This window comes from Arachis ipaensis, chromosome B10 (genome assembly GCF_059453495.1).
Source record: "Arachis ipaensis isolate K30076 ecotype BB chromosome B10, ASM5945349v1, whole genome shotgun sequence".
Classification (NCBI taxonomy): domain Eukaryota; kingdom Viridiplantae; phylum Streptophyta; class Magnoliopsida; order Fabales; family Fabaceae; genus Arachis; species Arachis ipaensis.
Window position 1 is genome coordinate 105328055 of NC_142435.1, and position 16362 is coordinate 105344416.

The following is a 16362-nucleotide window of genomic DNA, read 5'->3' on the forward strand; positions in this document are numbered from 1 at the left end:
AATTTTCACATGCCAACCATGCAGTCTGTCTATGTCTGTCAGAAGCAAGTCCCCATAACTGAAGAGGCCATTCAACGAGCTTTAGATCTTTTCCCCACTCCAGAAGAATTGGATGCATTCCAAGAAGCCTCACTCAAGCGCCAGACATACCAATTTGACTGGGACGCCGTTCTCAAAATTATCGCACAACCTGGCAGCATATAGATCTACGGATACCATCGTTCCCGACCTAAGGGCATATTGGCTTCAGCACTCACCTTGGAGGCTCGAGTATGGGCACAGATCATGTCCCATTATGTCTTTCTAAGCACTCATGAGTCCTCCTTCACTGCGGACATGGCTGTTTTACTCTGGTGTATCCTTACAGACCAGCACCTCAATTTACCAAGACACATTCGGCATGCTATGGGACACGTACAGATTGTGGGCAACTTACCTTTCTCCGCCTTGGTTTCAGATCTTGTCTCAGCAGCCGGAGTCTCCTATAGAGCTGGGGACATTGATAAACCCATATTTTATGATATATTTTGTGCTCAATTCAAGTGATTTATTCAACCCTTCACCCACTTATTCATGTGAAATTGCATGGTTTTACTTTCCCTTCCTTATTATGTGATATATGTGAAAAACATGTTTCCTATGCTTTAAAAATAATTATTTTAATTACCTTTTATTACCATTTGATGCCGTGATTTGTGTGTTGAGTATTTTTAGATCTCCTAAGGCAGGAATGATTTAAAGGATGGAAATGAAACATACAAAAATGGAAGGAAAGCACGAAATGGAGTTTTTGAAGAAAATGGCAGCGACGCAAACGCATGGACGACGCGGCCGCATGCCCAGCGCGAAAAGGCAGCGACGCGAACGCGTGACTGACGCGGACGCGCGCCTTGAGTAGAACGCAGATGACGCGTACGCGTGACCGAAGCGAACGTGTGACAAGGAAAACTCCCAGATGACGCGACCGCGAGACCCACGCGGACGCGTGACAGACGCCACGCACCAGAAACTGCAGAAAATGCTCCCAGCAATTTCTGAAACTCTTTTTGGCCCAGATCCAAGTACAGAAAGCACAGATTAGAGGTTATAAAGTGGGGGAATGCATCCATTCAAAGCAGGCCCTTAATTATTCACTTTTCATAGTTTAGATGTAGTTTTTAGAGGGAGAGGCTCTCTCCTCTCTCTTAGGTTTTAGGATTAGGATTCCTCTTAAAGGATTTAGTATTTCAACTCTTTATCAGGTTCAATATCTCTTTTACTTTATAATTCTCTTTTACTTTCAGATACTTTAATGCTCTCGTTTAATTACTTATGTTGCCAAATTGGCTTATGAACTCTTTATGTTTAGATTGATTTTCTTTTATTAATGCAATTGAGGTATTTCAGATTTATGATTTAGCTCTTCATATTCTCGGCTTTAATTGATTAATTGGAGACTCTTAAGTTATCAAACTCATCGTGATTGATAATTGTTATTTTTGCTAATTAAATCGAATTCCAATAACTCTAGTCTTTCCTTAGGAATTGACTAGGACCTGAGGATCAAATTGATTAGTCCACTTGACCTTCCTTTATTTAGTAAAGGTTAACTAAGTGGGATTAAAACCCAATTATCATCACCATTGATAAGGATAACTAGGATAGGAATTCCAGTTTTCATACCTTGCCAAGAGTTTATTTTACAGTTATTTATTTATTTTACTTGTCATTTAAATTACTTGTTCCTTACTTTCAAAACCCCCAATTTATAAAACTCATAACCAATAATAAGAACACCTCCCTGCAGTTCCTTGAGAAGACGACCCGAGGTTTAAATACTTCGGTTATCAATTTTAAAGGGGTTTGTTACTTGTGATAACCAAAAACGTTTGTATGAAAGGACTTTTGTTGGTTTAGAAGCTATACCTGCAACGAGGCTTTATCTGCGAATTTATAGACCACGCAAAAGTTCTCTCGTCAAAATAGCGCCGTTGCCGGGGAACTGCAAACGTGTGCCTTATTATTGGTTATTGTAAATATTTTTTCTTTTATTTGTTTATTTGTTTTTGTTTTTCCCTTTTTATTTCTATTAGCTACTATGAATTCTCACCCCTCTCGCTTTGAGTTTGGTTCTAAATCTGTTGAAAGGAGTGGAAGCTATAACAGGAATATACATCAAGGTCTAAGCAGTCAAAGATGGATGGAGCCAAGAGGATTTGATCAACCCTTTAGGCAACAACACCCTCCAAGATATCATGGGCAAGGACCATTCTACAATGCATACCAAGCTGATAGATATGGTGGACCTCCTAGTAGTTACCAACAAGCCCCACCCTGTGCTTATAGACCATCCTCTCAACATAACTTCGAACCACCACACTCACAAGCTCTTTTTCACCATTCACCATCGTATGATCCTTATTTACCCCAATTCCAATCCAATTACTCCCAAACACCACCACTTTCCTTTGTACCATGTCCATATCCATCACCTCAAGAATCACAAGCTCGCCTCAAGGAAACAGTAGATCAACTTCATACAACCCTTCATCAGCTGGAGCAAGCAATAAATCAATTATCTTCCAGACGTTTAGACACTGAAGGAACTCCAATAGCTTCATGTGGAGATTCTAATGACAAATGTAGCATGAAGGAGACACTAGAAACCCCAGTGGGCAGTAAGGAGCAAGACTTTGTTCTGGAACAATTGGAGGAAGCTCAAATTATCCAAGAAGAAGAAGTACTGATTGAAGATTTAGGAGATGCTGAACCTCCATGGGAATCCAGAGTTGTGGAAAATTCCGTCAAGGACGTTACAATTGATGCTAAGGAGGATAGTGCACAACCCCCAAAGCAGGTATTTTATGAAGAACTAGACGGAATAACCCAAGACGCAAGTTTCCTTAATGATGATAATCACAAGTCAAGTTCTCTTAGTAATGAACTTGCATCTGCAAGTGAATTCTTTGAGCTAGAAGAATCTTCCCCGAATGAATACGAAGATGATGTTGAAGTAGATTTCTCTCAACTTCCAACATATGACTTAAGTGACGAGGAAGACATAGAAGAATTTGATCAGGACGCAGTTGTAGTTGAAAAATTTTGCAAAGAAGTGGAGGAATTCACAGAAGAATGCAAGGGAGTAGAGCTTACAGAACCACTGGAAACATCTATCCCAAGGCCATTACCACCTAATACAAGCTTCAAGTGGGTACAATCCTTAACCTTTATCTTTACTTTTCCACTTGAATATGGTTGGCTTGAAACAGATGGCCAGCTTAGAGCTCTCTGCGGCTTTAAGAGCAAGAGGAAAATGGCTCGTGCTCAGAGCTGGTGTGCAAGATTCAATAAGGTTCCACGCTTCAATTCGAAGTGCACGGATTGGTACCAAGTTCAATTGAATGGGTCTCGAAAGGCGTTTGGTCATCTTGGTGAGAATACAATTTCTAAACCGCCCGGATCGAAGAATATAGATCAAGACAAAGGCGGATTTAAAAGAAAAGTTTGGGATCCTGGAATCTATTCTGACATTCGTCACTCTGGGAGCCTAAGAACCTGTTTGAAGCTGCTCAACAGCTTTACATGCCTAGTTTGGGACCCCGGAGGCTGTTGGCATTCCAAACATTGGTGGAGATTTCTGGATGAATTTAAGCATAAGCCACCATAACAGGAAGCTCATCCAATGTCCAACTTAAGGACTTTAACTAAAAGTGCTAGGTGGGAGACAACCCACCATGGTATGGTCGTTTCTTTTTCAATTTTATTTCGTGTTGTTTGTTTTTATATTATTTTCATTGAACCTAAATATTATTTATAAGCATTGCATACTGCATAATTGCATAAAAAAAATGGCGCGACGCGACCGCGTTGCTAACGCGTTCGCATCAGTCGCGAAAAACACCTCCCACGCGTCCGCGTCACTCACGCAAATGTGTGATCTGGAAATCGGCGTAAAAATCCAACGCCCAGAAATCTGGGCTGGAATCGTGCGGCTAGTGTGCGTTTAGCACAAAACGGCCCACGCATTCGCCTCCCTGACGCGAACGCGTCACTTGTAAAATATCCATCCCACGCGAAAGTGTGAGCGACGCGTGGATAGCATGGCACCCTAAATGGAGACAGAGAATTGCGCTGAAATGACACTGGAATTGTGTGTTTAGCATAATTTTCAGTGACGTGGTCGCGTGCCTCATGGGAAAGAACACAGCAATGCCTAAGGGAATCAAGCTGATGTATCTGAATGATGAGGCTCGGCTCTGGCACCAGATCCTGAGCAACTTTGTTATGCCGAGTACTCATGAGATGGAGCTTCCTGCTGCTCTGATTACCCTCCTCTGATGTGTGATGGAGGGTAAGGACCTGTACCTTCCACGATTCATCCGGTATTACATGGCCAGGGTCCATGTCAGAGGCACTCTCCCTTTCCCATATCTGATTACCCAGCTCGGCCGTTGAGCTGACGTGCCTTGAGAGCTGGCTGATGAGAAGCCACCTGCTACAGACTACAAGAAGATTATCCCTCACAGCAGAAAGTTTCAGGCTTTGGGTTACAAACCCCCATTCCTCACCGCTTCTGATGAGACAGCCACACCTTTAGCTGCCCCTTCTTCATCTACTGCTGCCCCAGCTACCACCACTGCACCTTCACCTGCCTCAGAGCCCGTTTACCACCTCGTGCACCGCTTATTTCAGCAGTTGGACCAGATGGAGCGCCGCAACCGGCGGCGATATGAGAGATATGAGCGTCGCAACAAGCGACGCTATGAGCACCTCAAGTTGATGATCCGATCCGGCGGCGACATCCCCTCCGAGCCTGACACACCATCAGAGCCATCTGAGGAGGAGGCGGACGAGCACGAGGAGGAGACACATGCACAGAGAGAGGCTGAGTAGGCAGGACCAGAGCAGGTTGTACCACAGCATATGAAGCCACACCAGATTCAGGCCGCAGACCCAGAGATTCCTCTACAGTCAACGCCTCCACTGCAGCAGACAGATCCTCCTACACTTATCCAGTCTGCAGACCCTTAGACCACCACAGAGACTTCGGCAGCCCATCCTTCCGGTGATGACACTCCTTCACACCTAGCTTGAGTGAGCATCGAGGACGATGCTATATTTTAAGTGTGGAGAGGTCGCCATCCCTGGCCTATCTTTTTGGTGAACCACTACAGACTCTTTTTATCTTATTTTATTTATTTTTCTGTATTTTTATTTTTATTTTTATTTTTTTAGCACTTATACATTGTTTTTTTGCTATATTTTTACTTTATTTCCGCATTTTGCACTTTAGTTCATATTTTAGCCATTTAGTTTAGCTTGCAATTCTAAACTTATTAGTTATAGAATATATGGATTCATTAGTATAGTTTACCCTTTTAGCATATAATAGTTTGATCTAATTGAAAATAAAAGGAGTAAACTAGAGACTTTATTAAATTAAAACAATCCACACACCTTGTACATATAGCATTACATGTTAGTTAGTTAACAACATTTCATCAAGGAACAACACTAATATTTTAAGGGCCACCCTAAAAATTACATTGAGAATAATGGGAACTCTTAATTTTTACTTGCATGAAATATATAACTGATATATGATTTTTGAGTTGGAGAACACACAACCTGTGAGTCTTGAGCTTAATTGTATGGTTGCATTCAGACCATAAATTTCATTCCTATGTGTTTTACCCTTCTTTTTCAATTCTGATGTTCTTTACTTTGTTTTAATCTATATGTCCAATTATAGAATATAGATACATACCAAGAGATGATTGAGGCCATCATTTGAATTTTTCTTCACTTATCCCAAATTATCCTACCTTTTACATCACCCTTGTTAGCCCCCTTGAGCTTTTTAATCCCCTCTTGCTCTATAAACCATATTACTAGCCTTAAGCAGAAAAACAAAATAAAAATCCCAAGTTGAATCCTTGGTTAGCTTAAGATAGAAATTGTGTATTGTTTAAGTGTGGGAAATTTTATGGGAACATGGGATGATAGAAATAAAGTAGGAATTAAAAAAAAAAAAGAATAAGATGTTTTAAAACAAAAATTTGGGAAGCATGCTCATGTAAGATCAAAACAACTAAATTACCAGGTGCATTGATAAAAAAAAAAAATTTCCAGTATTTAAATAAGGGGATACAAAAAAAAAAAATTCTCCAAATGCAAAATAAAAAGAATCAATGCACATGGGACAAAATTAAAATTAATACATGAGTTTGTAATGCAAAGAGGGAAAATTTGGGCAAATAGGTTAAGAAACTTTAATTTATAAAGTATGTATGTTAGGTGAGATCTTAGACTAATCAAGGATTCGCTTATTAGCTCACTTAGCCTTATACATACACCCTTACCTTTACCTTGTCCCCATTACAACCTTGAATGAGACCTCATGATTTTTGTATGTCTGTATTCTATAATTGTTGATTGGTTAGATGAAGAACAAAGTTATAGAAAGTAAGGATAGAAAAAGAATAGAGTGATTAACCCAATAAACACTGAGTGACTAGAGAGTAAACACAAAATCCATTGAGGGTTCAATAGCTCATCACCATATATCTTTGCTTAACTGTTAATTGTCTTGCAAGTTTGTGAAATATTTTTACCCATCTCAATTGTAAAAGTGCTTTAACATTATCTAAGGTTTGGCTATGCATATATGATTCCTTGAGAATATGAATTAATTTAACTACATGTAAGCTTTATATACAAGTGAATAACAATTAGAATTGCATGATTCATTTAGGTAGTTGCATATAGAATGGATTGCATTGCATGAGATTCCACCACTTTAACCTTACCTTACTCTTTATCTTGGATTAAGCATGAGGACATGCTATTGTTTAAGTGTGGGAAGGTTGATAAACCCATATTTTATGATATATTTTGTGCTCAATTCAAGTGATTTATTCAACCCTTCACCCACTTATTCATGTGAAATTGCATGGTTTTACTTTCCCTTCCTTATTATGTGATATATGTGAAAAACATGTTTCCTATAATTTAAAAATAATTATTTTAATCACCTTTTATTACCATTCGATGCCGTGATTTGTGTGTTGAGTATTTTCAGATCTCCTAAGGCAGGAATGATTTAAAGGATGGAAAGGAAACATACAAAAATGGAAGGAAAGCACAAAATGGAGTTTTTGAAGAAACTGGCAGCGACGCGAATTCCAGTTGACCTTCCTTTATTTAGTAAAGGTTAACTAAGTGGGATTAAAACCCAATTATCATCACCATTGATAAGGATAACTAGGATAGGAATTCCAGTTTTCATACCTTGCCAATAGTTTATTTTACAGTTATTTATTTATTTTACTTGTCATTTAAATTACTTGTTCCTTACTTTCAAAACCCCCAATTTACAAAACTCATAACCAATAATAAGAACACCTTCCTGCAGTTCCTTGAGAAGACGACCCGAGGTTTAAATACTTCGGTTATCAATTTTAAATTGTTTGTTACTTGGGACAACCAAAACGTTTGTATGAAAGGACTTTTGTTGGTTTAGAAGCTATACCTGCAACGAGGCTTTATCTGCGAATTTCTAGACCACGCAAAAATTCTCTCGTCAGACACTAAGGCCATGATTCCACGAGATGATCAATACGTCCCTAACGGGAAGTATATCAGACCTCTAACAGCCACTATCAACCGGAGCACAGAACCAGCAGAAGTTATCCCTTCTTCTTCCACACCACAAGCACCTTCAACAAACCAACTGCTCCATCAGATACTTGCGAGGCTAGACTGGCTTGACCGGAAAGGAAAGCAAAGAGAGCGCCGTAACAAGCGCAGATTTACATACCTCAAGGAGTTACTTGTTGGTAACCACCCACCTAAAGAAGACCCAGACACCCCGGACTCCACTTTATTTACCAGCACAGGGAGCCATAACGGTCCCGATGGTGGAGATGCTGCTACCAGCTCCCCTTTGTTCCTGACAGATGGCACCGAGGACGGTGCAAAGCTTTAAGTGTGGGGAGGTCGGTCAGTACCTGACTTCCGGAGGTAATTTCTTTTCCTTAAAAAACCAATAAAATAGGATATTTAGTTAATTTTTCTTTTGTTTAGGATAAGATAAATTGCATAGTAATAGGTTAATTGCATGCATGTTCTACTTGATTGAAAAATAATAAGTTTTTTTTTAAGACCCTATTATTTTTTTTTTGGAAAATTTCACTAATTTAAATCAAACTTTTGTGTTAAAACTTGTTAGAAGTTGTAATTGGAACATAGTTAAAAAAAAAACTAAGAACACACGACCTGTGAGATTTTGAGCTTATTTATATGGTTACATTATTTAACCACAAATTTTTATTCTTGTGTGTTTGCTTCTCTATGATTGTAATCTTTATTTTGTTCCATCCTATATGTCCAATGTTTAATGTGTTATATGCATGCATATGATTGAGGCCATTAATTGTTTTAACTCACTTACCCCAAATAGCCTACCCTTCCATTTATCTTTGTTAGCCACTTTGAGCCTTTTAAATCCCATTTGTTCTGTATTTTACCACATTACTAGTCTTAAGCAGAAAAACAAATTAATTACCGTAAATTGAATCTTTGGTTAGCTTAAGATAGAAATTGTGTGTCAATTGAGTATGGGAAGATTGTGGGAACATGGGTTAATAAGGGAATGTGTTATGATAAAATAATGGGAATTTGGGTACCTACTCATGTGAAACTAGAAAAATTAAAAAAATCCATGTGCATTGATAATCTATGTTTATTTTCCTAGTTAAGAAAAAGAATATAATAATAATAATAATTAAGTAATTAAATAAGGGGACAAAATTACCCCAATGTTAAGTTAATGAAAAATCAATGCATATGTGATACAAGTTAAGAGAAAAAGTTAATACATGAGTATGGAATGTGAAAGTGGGGAATTACGGTTAGCTAGGCATGAATTTAAAGCATATAAGAGTATGTATGTTAGGTAAGAGCTTAGGTTAGTCAAGGATTCAATTTATAGCTCACTTATCCATATGCATACCCTTACCCTTACCTTAGCCCCATTACAACCTTGAAAAGACCTCATGATGTTTGCATTGGTACATTGAATATTATTGATTGGTTAGGTGAAGAACAAAGTTTAGAAAGCATGATTAGAGAAGAATAGAGTGATTACCCTATACACTTGAGAGACTAGAGTGCATATACACCATCAGTGAGGGTTCAATGCTTAATTCTATGTTCCCTGCTTTCATGAGCTGTCTTCTTACAATTTTACTTGTCTTTTATTGTATAATTTGAACTAGTGAAATCCAATTTATGTTTTTTCTTGAAGAGCTTATTTACTTTTAACCAAGCAGACAAGAATCATATAGTTGCATTCATATATATAGGTTGCATTGTATTGCATGAGTCTTACATTTCTCTACTCATTTATTTTATCTCCTTAAGCTAAGCATGAGAACATGCTAATGTTTAAGTGTGGGGAGGTTGATAAACCACTATTTTATGATTTATATTGTGTTTAATTGAGTGGTTTTTATCAAGCCATTACCTACTTATTCATATGAATTGCATGATTTTATAATTCCTTCCTAGTATTGTTTATGATTGAAAACTTGCTTCCTAGAAACCTTTAATTAGTACATTTTAACTCTCCTTTATACCATTCAACGCCGTGATCTGTGTGTTAAGTGTTTCAGGCTTCATAGAACAGGAATGGCTCAGAGAATGGAGAGGAAGCTTGCAAAAATAGAAGGAACAAAAGAAAATAAGGAGATGACCAGCGAACACTGACGCGAGTGCATGGCTCACGCGAGCGCGCGAAATGAAGAAATCGCAGTGACGCGAACACGTGCCTGACGCGTACGCGTAGATTGGAGTCTGCACGAATGACGCGAATACGTGGACGACGCGTACGCGTGGCAAGGAAAATAGCTGAATGACGCGAACGCGTGGACGATGCATACGTGTGACCTGCGCGTTCTGCAGAAACATCAGAATACGCTGGGGACGATTTCGGGCCGCATTTTAACCCAGTTTTCAGCCCAAAAACACATAATAAAGCCAGGGAACATGCAGAGACTCAAAAGGGGGAGCAAAAATACACATTCAAATACATTGATATTAGGATTACTTTTAGTTTTAGATCTAATCTAGATTTGCCTTACATTCATAGTTTATGCTTTTGCTTTGGATTTTGGATGTTGAAGAGTCATTACCTCCGTTGAAGTTACTACTTTAGTTTGTTTCCTTATTCCTTTACTCTTTTCAGTTGATCATTGACCCTATTCAGATAAGTATGTTGCATTTTGGATTTATTAATATATAGAGTTACCGTTACTTTTAATTAATTATTAATTCTCTATTTTATTTTATTTAATTTATTATGTCTTCTTATATTTTTATGAGTATTATATCCATGTCAATGGAGAAGTTTTTCTACTTGACATGGGGGTTGATTAAGAGGAGACACTTGAGTTGGAAGGCTTAAGTGTCAGTTAAATTGAACGTTGTAGGCTAGTTCTGTATTTACTAACGCTAGACCTTCCTAAGGGAGAGGGCTAGGATTTGCGAATAAGGGTTAGCTTAATCACTTGACATTCCTTTATTTGGTAAGGATTAACTAAGTGAAAACAATAACCTTTTTAATACTACACTTAAGAGACCCCAACAAGGATAGAACTTCCAATTAATCATTCCCCCAGTCAAGGCTTTTTATTTAGAATATCAATAATTATTCTTAGTTTATTTTTATTGCTCTAATTTATAATTATTCAATTGCTCATCATTATTCAACTCTCAAACTTTCGGAAAATTCCTAGTTAATAAAATAGCACTCTTTCTTGCAACTCGTTGGGAGACGACCTGGGATTCATACTCCCAGTATTTTTAATTCTAATTTTTGTGACAACCCTTTTTAAATTGATAAGCGGATTTTAGCTGGTTAAGAAACTATACTTACAACGCGATTATTTTTATAAAAATTCTTTACCGACAGAAAATCTAATCGTCAAAATATATTTTGACGAACTGATTTTCTGCTAGTAAAGAATTTTTATAAAAAAATCGCGTTGTAAGTATAGTTCTAAACCAACAGAGAATCTTTTCGTACAAAAATTTGGTTGTCACAAGTAACAAAACCCAATAAAATTTGTAACCGAAGTTTTTAAACCTCGGGTCGTATCTCAAGGAACTGCAGGGAAGTATGAATTATTATTGGTTATGGAAAAAGATATGTTTTTGGGTTTTTGAAATAGAGAACAAGTAATTTGGATGGCAAGAAAAATAAATTAATAATTAGAAAATCTCTTGGCAAGGTATGAGAACTAGAAATCCCATCCTAGTTATCCTTATCAGGTGTGATGAGAATTGTTATTGCTCCCACTTAGTTAACCCTTACTAAATAAAGGAAAGTCAAGTGGACCAATCAATTTGATCCTCAAGTCCTAGTCAACTCCTGTGGAAAGACTAGCTTTAGAGCGATCCAAATCAATCAGCAATTCCCAATTTTCAATCAACTGAGTCTGATAACTCAAGTGTTACCAATTACTTAACCAAAGCAAAAAAGGAAAAAAATCTACTCGAATAAAAATACCTTCAGATTGGAAGCAGCAGTAACATAAATAAAAGAAAGAAATCTTAAATCTAAAATACCTCAAATTATATTAAATAAAGAAATCAACTCTAACATGAAGTTCATAAGCCAAATTGAAAAGATAAATAACAATTAAAGTAATAGAATAAATAAAAGTAGAAAATAAATTAAAGGAACATTGAACCTGGAATGAAGAGAAGTAGCCTAATCATAATAGAAATCCTAAATCCTAATCCTAATCCTAAATCCTAAGAGAGAGGAGAGAGCCTCTCTCTCTAAAAGCTACATCTAAAACCTAAAATTATGAATATGAATATATGATTGAATTGTTGAATGAATGGATTCATTTTCCCACTTTATAGTCTCTAATTTGTGTTTTCTGGGCCAAAAACTGGGTCAAAAGCGCAATTTCTGGTACGTACAGGTCGCTGCAAAGTCACGAGGAAGCGTCGTCCACGCATTAGCGTGAATTGCATTTTTTGCCAGGTCACGCATCCGCGTGATCCATGCGTGCGCGTCGTCTGGCTTCAGGGCAGCTATAGTAAATTATATATCGTTGCAAAGCCCCGGATGTTAGCTTTCCAACGCAACTGAAACCGCATCAGTTGGCCTCTGTAGCTCAAGTTATGACCGTTTGAGTGCGAAGAGGTTAGGCTAGACAGCTTAGCAATTTCTTCAACTTCTTGTATTCCTTCCACTTTTGCATGCTTCCTTTCCATCCTCTAAGCCATTCCTGCCCTATAATATCTGAAATCACTTAACACACATATCACGACATCAAATGGTAATAAGAGAGGATTAATATTAGCAAATATAAGGCCAAAGAAACATGTTTCCAATCATAGCACAAAATCAGGAAGGAAAAATGTAAACTCATGCAATTACATGAATAAGTGAGTAAAAAATTGATATAAACCACTCAATTGAGCATAAGATAAACCATAAAATAGTGATTTATCAACCTCCCCACACTTAAACATTAGCCTGTCCTCATGCTAAGCTCAAGAGAAGCTATAAAGAAGTGAAGGAGAATGGTAAAACTTATGAAATGTAACCTATCTATATGAATGCAGCTATATGTAAAATGCTTTTACCTACTTGGTTAAAAGTAAATAAATCTTTTAAGAACAAATATGAACTGGATTTCACTAATTCAAATTACAAAATAAAGTACAAGTGAACCTGCAGAAGAAAATAGCTCATGAAAGCCGGGAACAAAGAATCGAGCATTGAACCCTCACCGGAAGTGTATACACTCTAATCACTCAAGTGTTTAAGGTTCGACTTTCTCAATTCTCTACTAACCTTGCTTTCTAAGGCTTGATTTTCTTCTAAAAATCAACAAAAATTTAATGCACAGATACACATATCAAGAGGTCTTTTAAGGGTTGTAATAGGGTTAGGGTCAATGTAGGATTGTATTTGGCCAAGTGGACTAAAATCTGAATCCTTAATTAACTTAAACTTTTCCCACCTAACTTAAGACAATCCATGTAGTCATAATACCACATCTAGCTATCCATTAACCATGTTTTCCACATATTCATGCATTCTAATTTCAAGTACAGTACATATGCATTGCTTTCACCACTTACTTTGGGGCATTTTGTCCCCTTTTATTTATTTGCTCTTTTTCTAATCTTTTTCTCCTTATATATATATATATATATATATATATATATATATATATATATATATATATTTTTTTTTTTTTTCCTTTTGTTTTTCTCAATGCATATGATTAGATTATTGAATGCATGAACATGTCCTAAATATTTCTTTCACGTTTTCATAAAGAAGTTTAACATACTTAATTTCCAAAACCAAACGCTTCCAAATCCAACTTTCCCACACTTAATTCATGATCACTCTCACTAGTCTAAGCTAACCAAGGATTCAAATTAAGGACATTATTGTTTTCTGCTTAGAGTTAATGATGTGCTAAAGTAAAGAACAAAGGGGTAAAATAGGCTTAAAATTGGTTTGCAAAGGATAATGAAAGGTTAAGGCCATATGGGTATGCAAGCTTAGTGAAACAAGGGCCTCAATCATATAAGTGCATGCATACATTAAACAATGGAAATATAGAATCAAGCAAGACAAAGATCACAATTTTAGAGAGAACAACACACACCAAAAAAATAAAATATTGGTTGATAAAATGCAACCAATCAAATAGGCTCAAAATCTCACTGGTTTTGTGTGTTCGAGCTCTAAACCATGTTCCAAAATAATATTTCTTCAAACAAGTTCAATAAAAATTTTAATTCAAATTAGTGGAATGCTATAAAAAGTTTCTTTGAAAAAGAAAATATTACTTTAACTAAGTGGTGGTAAAATATGCACAAAATTAATCAAATATGCAATCAAACATGCAAATGCAACAATGAATAAATAAAAAAAAATAAAACATTGGTATTGAGAAGAAAATAACTAACCCACGGAAGTCGTTATCGACCTGTCCACACTTAAAGATTGCACCGTCCTCAGTGCATGCTGAGATGTGCAAGTGGACGGGTTGGTACACTGATGCTTTTCTCCAAAGAATGTGCATAGGAACTTGTTTGTCGCCCCATGTAAATGTTTTTTGTTTCCCTTCCTCGGTGGCCATCCTGAAAGAAGAGGAAAAAGAAGAAAAGTAACCCAAAAACAAAGATAGGAAACAATTTAAAATATGGTTGGGTTAATGCCAAATAGTGAGAGTCTCAGTTACATGGTAGCTACAACATGCAAGTGAGAAAACAGTAGAAGCGAATGGCATATCAATAGTGCAAAAGTTACAACAATGGGGGAGAGAGTGTGGGTAATGCAAGATAATATAAATTCATGTCAATGCAAAAGGGATACAGGTATTATAAAAGATTGGCAGTGACAGATAAATAATATCATCCAGCAGTATAAAACAAGTCACTAAGCACCAAATTAATATTAGAAAAGAGACAACAGTTGAATAAGAATATTTAACATCAATGGAAAAATAATAGACTTAGAAAAAAATAAAAAAATATAATGAATGAAAGTATGCAAATAAATTAAGTAAAAATAGAATGAAAGTAAAGAAAAATGAGAAGTTAAAGAGATGAAGAAGAAGAAAGTAAGAAAGGAGGAAGAAAGAATAAGAAAAGATAGAAGAAAGAAGAAAGAATGATAATAGAAAGAGAAGTAGGATTGGAGAAGAAAAGATAGGAATTTTGGCGCGGATCTGGATAAACTGTGTGTCGCATGCGACGCGGACGCGTGGGTCACGCGTTCGCGTGGTTGGCACTATTTTCAGGTGACGCGGATGCGTGGGTCATGCGATCGCGTGGCCTGATTTGTGCTATTGGCGCGAATGCAGCCTCGCGTACGCACAACTCTCTGTTTTGTTTGCATATAGCCAAAATTTGAGGTGACGTGTTCGTGTGGGTGATGCGATCGCATGAATGGCATATTTTGAAAAACGACGTGGTTGCGTGGGGTACGCGGTCGTGTGATAGGGCTTGTACTTCCAGCATCATTCCAGCCCCACTCCATCACAACTTGCTGCCATACACCTTTTTACGTCGATTTCGCAGGGTCACGCGTGCGCATGGGCGACGCGCACGCGTGGGGAGGCTATTTTCAAAATGACGCAGCCGCGTCAGCGACGCGGTCACGTGGGCATGTTTGTGCCTAAGGCATGCCTCCAGCCACGCTTTCGCGTGACTCTCTGCTTCTTTTCTTCTTGTTGCGAAGGCACCTATGATGCGGATGCGTCAGCGACGCTTACGCGTCGCGTGCCTCTCTTCTTTTTTTTTTAATGCAGTATGAAGAATGCAGAATGTAAATGCTGATGCAGTTACTATGAATGAACACTAAGAAAAATAAAATAAAATAGAACTAAGAATAAAACAAAATAAAATAAAACTAAGACTGAAAAAGAATGATCATACCATGGTGGGTTGTCTCCCACCTAGCACTTTTAGTTAAAGTTCTTAAGTTGGACATTTGATGAGCTCCCTATTATGGTGGCTTGTGCTTGAACTCATCCAGGAATTCCCACCAGTGTTTGTAATTCCAATAGCCTCCGGGATTCCAGACTAGTTGCATAAATCCTTTAAGCAAGTTAAAGCAAGTGACAAGGCCCCAAGAGTGTTGATTGCCAGAATGAATTCCGGGGTCCCAAACCTTGCTTTTGCACCCGTCTTCTTGTTGATCATCATTTTTCCACTTGGGTGGTGAACAGTCAGAATTCTTTACGGAGACATCCAAACAATTTCCTAGACCCATTCAATTGAGAATTATACCAACCCTTACTTCAATTTGGAGCATGCAACCATATTGAACCTTGCATGACAACTCTTACCACTAACCATCTCCCTCTTACTCTTATAGCCACAAAGAGCTCTAAGTTGCCCATCCGTCTCAAGCAAAGCATATTCAAGTGGGCTAATTAAGCTTAGAGATGAAAGATTTACCCACTTGAATGAATGGATAGATGGTGATGGCTTTGGGGGAGAGGTCTCCAACAACTTTGGCAAGGTGATTTCCAACTCCATTCCCTTGAGCTCTTCCTTGACAACTTCCACCTCCTTGCAAGCTTCTTCAATTTCAACCTCTTTCTCTTGGTAGCTTTCTTCCAATTCGATTTCTTCTTTATTGTTCACCAATGGCATGGGAGGTTGTGCTTCTTCTTCTTTAATCTCTATGTCAAGTCCAATGGGAGAGGATTCAAATGTAGATAAGAATTCATCAATGATTGAATCCATCTCTTGATCATCCCCTTCAAAGTCTTCAACCATGATATGCCTTGGAGGTTGTACACCTTCCTCAACAACAAATTCAAACTCCTTAGA